The sequence below is a fragment of the Seriola lalandi genome, unplaced genomic scaffold, assembly GCF_002814215.2.
Source record: "Seriola lalandi dorsalis isolate HSWRI2012SDOR001 ecotype SW California unplaced genomic scaffold, Sedor1 jcf7180002054642, whole genome shotgun sequence".
Taxonomy (NCBI): Eukaryota; Metazoa; Chordata; class Actinopteri; order Carangiformes; family Carangidae; genus Seriola; species Seriola lalandi.
In genome coordinates, this window is record NW_019525195.1 from 223,996 (window position 1) to 233,726 (window position 9,731).

Below are 9,731 nucleotides of genomic sequence, written 5' to 3' on the forward strand. Positions count from 1 at the left end.
CCCCTCCCCCTCCTCTCTGTGTGGAGTCTTTATACTCTCATGTGCAGGTCAGGTTTACTGGAGACTCCAAATGGCCCATTGGTGTGAATGTGAGCTTGAGTGTGTTCGATATATGAATCCTTTGAAACATGCCTGTGTAAAGGATTATAAATAAACTTGACTCAACTATTGAGTTTGTGAAGACAACATGATTATACATACACACACACACACACACACACACACACACACACACACACACACACACACAGTGTCTGTCCTAACGTACCATGTACAGCCACAGACTCGAGGTCATTTACGTTGGGTTAAAATATCGAGAATCAATGCTGTCAATACTTTCTAGCGACATACAGCATGCAGTTTGTACAAGTTAAGCATTGTGTGCAGTGTTTAAAGTGTGCCAAATATGTCTTAAATCTTTCAGAACTCTACCATGACTGTGGGTGGTGCCTCTTGCCTTTTTGGAGAAGTATGATTTTGTCCCACAAGCCATCTGGTGCATCTTTTCAGGCCTAATAAGAGGGAAACAGAGAGGCATTGGAGTTCAGCAGATGATAGACATAGACACACACACATATATACACACACACACAGACACAGGACAAGGGCAGCAGATGGAAGGGGCCCCATTATGATGCACTGTGCTGGAGCCAAGCCCGGTGGGCAGGCCCCACTGGCCTCATTGGGGGGGGGGTCCATTGATATCTTATGTTCTGACAGACTTTCAAGTTGGGTGATGCATCCAGACAATGTAATTCTACTTTGCCTGACAAAACTATACTCACGTTGGGGAAATGTTAAACAAATGCATTTCTTTGCTGGATGATAAGTGGAGTTATCTACTCCAATCCACAATTTTGAAATAAAAGTCTGTATCACTGAAACAGAGTGTGCTTCATTTGAAAAGTATTATCTGTGTGACAGACACAGATTGTTACCTACAATTCCATCTACAACAATTTATTTGAGGATTGTGCTCTGAATTAGTTAAAAAGATGCTTTTTTCTGCTGCTGTGTTTTTATATTTATTTTCTCTACATACAGTCTTAATTAGTTTCTGTACATTTTCCTTGACCAAACCAATCCCACATCAAAGATTTTGTTTTTCCTTAATTACTCATACAGTAAGTCCCAATGAATTAATAATCACTACAAACTGAATGTGACTACATGCTCAAAAACAAGAATTTATTTACAACTAGGTCCTGTTCTTACTTCTGCTTAACTGGTTCAAATAAATCAACACACAGAAGAAGCTGCCAACATACATGTCAATCTGAAAGAAAACATCTTTTATGGGTCCCTGTTGTGTCTAAACAATTACAGTGATTTTTCTAAGCATCCTCTTTGTGGTGAAAAAACAAAAAAACAAAAACAACAAAAAAAAAAAAACATAGTTGTCAAACACTTTCTGAATTCAGTCCACGGTGCACAACACCTTCGCACAATTGTGTTTTTCATGTCTTGTAGGATGGCCTAGAGGTACACACTTACCAGGGAAGAGGAACGACAGTGAAAATGGAAAAAGGCAAGTGTCAGGGCTGTGTCAGACACAATTATGCTATTTCTACAAGAGAGTGCAAATACAGTGCATTCAGAAAGTATTCACCTTTCTCCCATTTTGTTATGTTACAGCCTTGTGCTAAAAATGCCTCATCAGCCCGTCATCAGTCTGTACTCAATAGCCCATAATGTCAAGGTAGAAACAGAATTATAGAAATGTTTGCAAATGCAACAAAAGGAAAAGCTGAAATATCACATTGACATATGTATTCAGAGCCTTTACTCAGGACTTAGCCGAAACACCTTGGGCAGCGATTACACCTTCAAGTTTTCTTGGGTATGACGCAACGAGCTTTACACACCTGGATTTGGGGGATTTTCTGCCAGTCTTCTCTGTAGATCCTCTAATGCTCTGTCAGGCTGAAAGAGGACCATCAGTGGACAGCCACTTTCTGGTCTCTTTAGAGGCGTTTCTTTTTTTTTTTTAAAGTATATTTTTTTGGGCTTTTGTGCCTTTATTGGACAGGATAGTGGAGAGAGACAGGAAATGGGGAGGCAGAGAGAGGGGGGAATGACATGCAGCAAAGGCCGTCCGATGCGGGACTCGAACCGGGGCCAACTGCAGCGAGGGCTGTAGCCTCTACACATGGGGCGCCTGCTTAGACCACTACACCACACGACGCCCCTAGAGGTGTTTCATTGGGGTCAAGTCATGCCCCTCGCTGCACCACTCAAGGACATTCAGAGAGTTGTTCCTAAGCCACTCCTGCGTTGTCTTGGCTGTGTGCTTAAGGTCATTATCCAGGTGGAAGGTGAATCTTTAGCACAGTCTTTTACTGAGTGCTGTGGAACCAGTTTTCATGAAGGATATCCATGTACTTTGCTCCATTCAGCGTTCTCTCAACCCTGACCAGTCCCTGCTGCTGGAGAACTCCCCCACAGCCTGTTTCTGACACCACCATGCTTCGCCGTTGGGATGGTATGCTCAAATGTTGAGCAGAGCCTGGTTTCCTCCAGACATGACGCTTAGAATTGTGGCCAAACAGTTCAATCTTGGTTTCTTCAGACCAGGGAATCTCCCAAGTGGCTTTCATGTGTCTTTCACTGAGGAGGAGCTTCTGTCTGGCCACTCTGCCATAAAGCCCAGACTGGTGTTGAAGTGATGGTTGTCCTTCTGGAAGTTTCTCCCATCTCCATACAGGATCTCTAGAGCTCAGCCAGAGTGACCATTGTGTTCTTGGTCACCTCTGTTACTGAGGCCCTTCCTCCCTGATTGCTCAGTTTGGCCAGCTGGTGGCCAGCTCTTAGAAGAGTCCTGGTTGTTGCAAACTGCTTCCATTTAAGGTTTGAGTCCACTGTGCAATTGGGAACCTTAAATGCAACAGAAATATTTGTGTCTCCTGTCTCTGAGCTCTGCAGGCAGTTTCTTTCTCCTCATGGCTTGGTTTTTTCCTTGATAAGCATTGTCAGCAGTGAGACCTTAGACAGACAAATGTGTGCCTTTGCAAATCATGTGCAATCAATTGAATTTACCACAGGTGGTAATTGACCCTACACCTCAAAGCTAATCAAGAGAAATGGGAGGCACCTGGGCTGAATTTCAAGTGTCATGGCAACGGGTCTGAATAACTCTCAGTTTTTTTGTTTTTTTTTAACAGATTTGCAAATTTGATGGTATTGGGTGCAGATTGATGAGGAAGAACATGAATTTAAATCATTTTAGCATAAGGCTGCAACATAACATAATGTAATAAAAAAAAGGAGAGGAGAAGGGGTCTGAATATATTCTGACTGCACTGTATACATGTTTGTGACCGGTAAAACAGTAGCTATAGACACAGTGTGGCAGCTTGTCACGCTTTCCAAAATGTCTCACTCATACATGTCTCTACAATAAACTCTCCCTGGTGTGGATGAATGACACAGGCTTGTATGTGATGGTTATGGAGAACATTAAAGTGATCCATGGGTAGATGGCCGGCCCAATAACAGCCTGCGCTATGGCTTCCCTGTGTCTACGGCCTTGGGTTGTATCATTACTTGGAGGTGAGTGTGCTGCTAGGTGACCCCCACAGGTAGTCCCCAAGACTGATAGTGAAGGTGCACTGGCCCCATTTCCTGATAACAAATGAGCAGCCATCCTGGGGCCAGAATTAGAGAGGAGCTGTGGAAATGAGAGTAAACCTTATCATTTGACTAAAATATTAGTGTCCATAAAAGATACAGCTGCTCTGACCTCTATATAGTAAAAAGTTTCATTAGTAGCAGCAGCAAATGAAAGCAGAATATTAAAAGTTTAATGTTTAGTCTTTTACTTTTGTCCTGGGTGGGTCGTGTTGAGTCTTACTAATAATATTTGTCCAGACGGGTGTAGTTCATCTGTGGGCAGTTGGATTGTTGTCATCATATTAACTTCACTATAATGTGGGAAATGATGTCAATTGGGTGTGCGGTTATGAAATTGTCCCTTGGCAGCATTAGATTAGTAGCATATGATATTTTATGTGTTGACACAAATTCCCCAAACACAGTATGTCACTGACACATTAACATGATGTGTTTGTAATTATAGATTATGGAATTTTATATCATAGAAATTCTATCACGTTTTATCAAAATTGAAATTCAGATTATTAGTCGATAATGTTTTACTTTATGTGTTTTAACATCAATACAATTCACACTTCTCCAGGAAACATTTACATGCCATGCTTTTTTTTCACATGCTCCTATACAGATTAAAGACTTCCAATGTGATGGATATCTCTTTGAGGGGTGGCTTCCTTTATTTACCTTCTCCAAAACCAAAATGACGGATGCAAAAGTGTAAGAAAGTAATTAAACAGTGTGTTTGCCTGCTCTAACGTAACCTATTAATGTTAGCAAATTCAGCTAATCAGCTGCTCCCTACAATAGTGACCCAGTGTTACTTTCAAGACCAGGAGACCTTTATGCTAAGCTACATTTTTTGTCGGGGTTACAAGTTACATTAAAAAATATGCTTTTTTTAACGTTAAAAGATGCTACCGTATTAGTGTGTAGGCTAATGTTAGTGTCTCTGTCCTAGGTGAAACAAAAAACAAAAAACAAGATTCAGTGCTTTTGCCAAAGTATTTATCTAATTATTATCAATTTAGACATTTCCATGTCTTTTGTTTTGTTTTTAACCTTTGTTATTTATTTTGTAAAATCCAGTGGATACAAGAAAAAACAACTGAATTATTTCATTTCAGCCCAATTATTTATGAATTACTTTTCCATACCTAGTGGTTCATGACATTAGTGAACATCAGCAGCCTGTTTGATCTGATCAGTTCTTGCAACAAGTCCACTGTGCTAAACTGGGGGTAAGTGAAGTTCCACATAAAGCAAGTCACAACTTTTTGACAACAATCAAAAGAGTCGAGAAAAGAAATGAAAATAAGAGGGACTTTGAAAATTACCTGAATCAATCTTTAATGGTTTCATTCATGGGAGAAATGTAATTTACAGTGTTTTCAAAAGCTCAGAGGGGAGTGGCGGGAGGCCAAGTCTCCCCGATGAACAGCTGTCTTTGGCAACAGCAGGGAGACTGAGGAAGGACTGTATTTACATTGAATTAGGCCATCAGTTGGACAGGGTCCTCGGCATAGAAGCGACCCAGACAAATCAACAAACAGCCGCCTGACGCCTGTGATTCAAGGGCAAATCCTTAGACAGCTACAAATCACACATTGACACTCCTGCATCTGTAAGAGGGCTGAGCGCCAGATAAAAACACTGTATGTGTCTGTTATTCTTGTACCTTACCAACCAGATATGCCCTTTCCCACCCGCAGAAGACTATTTCAAGAGAGTCACTAGATGTGATTTTGTGTCGCAGTTGTGGCTGCACTTCACACTGCGAACCACTCTATTCTAGCCGGTGTAATGAGAGTCTCTGAAAATCAGAATTATAATAAACAAAAACTACTTCGAGGCTTACAATGAAGCCCAGCTATGCCCTTTACCAAAAACATCATGTTTTTGATGTTTTATGACTACTTTTCACTGGACAAAGTGACATCAGTAGAGAAGCAAGGAAGCTGGAAAATCTCAGCTTTTGATGTGTGATGACATGTTCTGCTGGGGCCGAATTTTCTCAACCAAGAAGTCTTTCAGGTTGTTTCAGGTCTCCAGTACACCAAAGACTTGTATGGTAGCAGGTCCATTATAGCATTAGATGATTAATAGTTTTAATTATTGTAACAGCAAATATAGAGCAGATTTATTTTCAGATTTTTCAAGTAACTGGAGGTTCAGTAACCAACAAACTCACAGACCATGTGAAAATGTGATGGGAAGTACAGCATTTCTCACCCCAAAAACATTTACTTAACCCAGTAATCTATCCTCTTTATCTGACAGTGTTCATGCAGGTGCTCTGATGGGTTTAATATTAACTCAGAAGTGGACTTGATGAATCATTAAGAGTGTGTGTAACCTGGTGCTCTTGAAGAACATGGAAATGAATTTTCATACACCATAGGTAAGAATAATTAATTTAGGGCATCTTTCAAGGAGGTTTTGAGAAAGTATTTGAATTGTACAAATCCACATTTTGTCCGATTTGAGAAGATTGTTTTCATTGGACAAAATGACACACAGTAAATAGAATAAATAGTTCAATGGCAGCCAAATTTTCTTGACCAGCAGAACTTTCAATTTAATAATGATTGTAGTAACAGTAGGTGCAGCATACCAGTAAGTAGCACAGCGTTAATTACTGCGAGAAGAAGGTTGAATGTTTTCCCATAATATTAAGGTTAGCACTTGTTTGGTCATCTGTTTTTCAGCATAGCCTTCCACCTCTTTAATTATATGGGTTACGACCATCTTTAAAGTGCTGACCAGAGGTTATTACTGAATGTAGAGGCAGCAAAGGAAAATATGCCGTATGCAGTCATTTCAGCTGGCAGGTCTGATTGAGCTCAAATTAAACTGCCTGCATTGTTTTCATTCACAGATGTTAGCTTTTATTTTGGCTGTAGCTGAAGAGTTCATCCTGTTATGTTGCCTAATAACTAATGATAATAATAATAATAATAATGATATTGTTTATGTACATGCAATAGTGTTAAGTATGAGAACAAACAGGCAGTAACAAACACACAGAGAAACAGATGCTGAGATCCGTGAGCTGCCACAGGTGTGTGACCTATTCATTCCCTAATGTTCAACCCCGAAGAAGAGCAGACTTTTCAGATGTCTACTGACAGGATGTTCAGTAAGCTACCACATTTCTAACCCCACCGGCATCTTACATTGACAACTTACTTAACCCCTCCCCTCTCTCTGACAGCTTTCTCTGCAAGTGCTCACATTACCTTTGATAAATCAGACCCTATAAATCATTCACCCTGTGTGTGTAACCTCATGCCCTTCCTAAAGATTGCATTTGGTGTAGCAGACAACTGTAACTTAGTCATGAGGATGCTTTTGTTTTCTCCCAACAGGCTAACCTTTTTAAATGGTCATGTTGACACGCCACCACCTACTTCATCGTTGCTTTTGGTGACGCAGTGGACTGCCACTGTACGATCGAAATATTTACTCACCCATTAGTCACAGAGGAAAATGATCGATCGGGTCTTCCTTGCTGTAGTTCAACTCTCTGTAAAGGCGGTCTCACTGGAAAAGCTACCTAGGGGGTGAGCAGTAGTGGGTAGTGAGTTGGAGCATTTACTATAGGCAACAATATTTTCTGTGGGAGTTTGTGTGCAAGGTGTAAAATCAATACAAGACAAACTTTTCAAGATATTGTCAAGCTTAAATATACCATTTATTTTTCCCACATATGAGAAGAATATGAGTTAGAATATCAGTTCCCTAAAAATTTCACTGTAATAGTTTTCTCACACAGCCTTCAATTTCTCATTATATTCTCATTATATTCATCTCTATTTTTATATTCACATGACCTGCACGCACAGTCTATTTTTTCTTACACCATATCATTAACAAGAATAGAAACATGTACATCTCATCTCATTTCACACATTACATTTCCTGGAATTATGTGTCACAACACAAATGGGTGTTTACTGTGCTGACTCGGCACCGTGTGTTTGTTCATTTTTCTAAGAAATTGCTGGTTGATGTGCGAGAGGTCAGAAGTGGAGAAAGGTGTGATTTCAGCTGGTGATATAGGACATGATCATGTTGTTTCTGCCCACTGAATAGTAGGTGTAGTTTCATCAGTATGCATTGGCAAATGGTTAGAGTCCAAGAGAAATATGATTATCTATGGCTGGTGGTTTGGAAGTAGAGCTGTAAACAGGCCAATTGACTCAAAACCGAACTCAACAGCACATTTGCTGCATATATTAGATGATCTATTCAGTGACCCTGCCTGCTTTCCATATCTGAAAAATCCAACACAGATCGCTCTGTTCTGAAAGAGCAATATCTCTTTAGTGTCAATTTTTCACTGCATAACAACCTCCCTGCCTAATAGATGAATCCGAAGGCAGCACTTTTCCATCCGAGTTTGTCAGCAAAGCCATGCTTTGATTTTTTAAGTGTGATACACCAGCCTCCTGTTTGGGAGCTTTAGGGTTTTATAGATGTTTAGAAAACAGATGGGGTAGAATCAAATCTCTCTTTCCATCCAACAAATGATGGAAGTCATAGACTCCGAACAGTTGTTTTCTTATGTAAGTGCTTCTAGCAGTTGATCATTTTGGAAGAATAATTTTAGCTTGTTTATGACTACATCAATCATTAATTTATTAATTATTTATTCATTACTCCTTTAAAATATATCAAGGTTTTGTTGTGCCAAATATACATTTATACAGTTTGATATTAAGTAGGATTAGAGGGATCATTGTCTTAGCTGGTTCATGAGAAATAGCAACACAATAAGAAAGTGACTGTCATCAATATCGTACCTAAATTAAATCTTTATATGAATTTGTTTAAGACATTTAGGTTTGTTGTATAATACAAGCAACTTTTTTAATTAATAGATTGGTTCATCTATGCAGCGCACAGTATGTATCACTGTATATGAATGTTATTATGTTGTATTTTCATCACTGCTAACAGCAACAGCAGCATAAAATGACAGTCAGCCTCCGTATTCGAATGCGTTTGCAGTTTTTCCTCACGAGCCCACGATTTGCTTGCAAGGCAGGTTTGTTTCAAATTTATCGATGAGGTTACTGGAGTGCACTCAGAGGCCCCAAGAAAGCTGTGTGAGAAAATGCAGGAAAAGGAATATCCTCAGCTACCTTGAAACTGGTGAGGTAATCAATGAAGCACTGACTTCAGACAATGGCACAGTGCTCTTTTTAGCCCTCTCTCTGTCTCTCTCCCCAAGCCTTTCATATACACACAAATAGATGCACAAACAACATATGAAATATTGAATACATAGCACATTTTTTGTTTCATCAGTGTGATCAAAGCTCCACTCACTTCAGATCCTTAATAAATGCCTCTGACAGAAATGCACTGCGGACAGATGAGGAATTATGCGAATCGCCAGTGTATGAGTATCCGACATATGTTATATATTCTCATCCAAATTCTCAACACTAATCCCCCACTGACCCTTAATAGTTTGGGATTTGTGCAGTAATATTGCATAATGACTTTGGAGTATGGACCTATTTTCAGAACAGTGAAGTAGAAGCAGACTGTAAACACAGAAAGTACTGGTATTTGAATGAATGCGGAACCCAGATGTAAAGACATGAATGTGTGTTAACTGTGAATGGGAATTAAGTGTGTAACTGAGCTTGTTTTCACTGATGGAAAGGTTAAATAGATAATTCAATCCACTTTATTGATGAGAGGATCAATTGTTCAGGAGGAGATATTAATGTTTCAGCACTTAAATAAATGATGCATCTGACTCTACATTAAATATGATACATTATTGACATCCAGCCAAGTTTCACATAAAGCAGTATTCTGTCTGTGGAGAGGAGGCAGTTTGTGTTGAAAACATACTGATGAAGGAAATGCCACATCAAGGAGCATTTGAAAATGACATCACTTCATGATACACGTCTGCCAGTCATAAATGAATAAATTCTTTGTTCACCTTCTTTTTGACCTTTACCAGAGTCATGTGATTATGCAGGCTCTCTCCCAGCTTCGTATTCACATGTATTCAAGGCAACGGCATGTCTGGGGGTTGCCCAGTGCAACCACATTCTTCCACAGCCGGCCACTCAGCAGCTCCACAGGAGCAAAAGGGA